Source organism: Alligator sinensis, unplaced genomic scaffold, assembly GCF_000455745.1.
Source record: "Alligator sinensis unplaced genomic scaffold, ASM45574v1 scaffold56_1, whole genome shotgun sequence".
In the NCBI taxonomy this organism is placed as follows: domain Eukaryota; kingdom Metazoa; phylum Chordata; order Crocodylia; family Alligatoridae; genus Alligator; species Alligator sinensis.
The window spans coordinates 193,427-194,016 of record NW_005841960.1 but is presented as its reverse complement, the minus strand read 5'-3'; positions in this window follow the sequence as shown (position 1 = coordinate 194,016).

Genomic DNA, 590 nt, shown 5'->3' with positions numbered 1-590 from the left:
TCTAAGACTGAAACTGTCACCTATCCTACCAAACTTTCATGTGCTTTCTGCCAAGAAGCAAGCTCAACCATCTCATTGTAACAGAAAACAAAATGAGTTCACAAAAAAATGTATTATTGTTATTGCTGTTGATATTTTTAACACAACAGTTTGTCAGTAATCATCTACTTATGCACGCTATAAGCAATAGATTTCTAAAGGGGTCTACGCCTCCATTCAAAATTTTTTAGAGGTCTGTGAATGAAAGAGAGATTGAAAACCACTGCTATAGAAAAAACATACTTAAATATTTTACCATGCTTCTCTTCATATTCATTTTGGGAGCTTGGCTATTGTTTTTGTCATTTATTTTAGACCACAGTAGCAGCTAGACATTCCATTGCGTCTTGACATATGTACATACATATAAAAAGAGACAGGTGCTGCCTTGTAGAGTGCGTGGTTTAAACAGACAAAGGGAAAAGAAGGATGCATTCTCCCATTTCAGAGGTTTCAAATGCTATTAAATGCCTAGCTGAAGGTCATGGATACCTACCTGTATCAGAGCAGGACCTGAACTCAGTGATCCCAAGTTCCAATTAAGCAGCTGA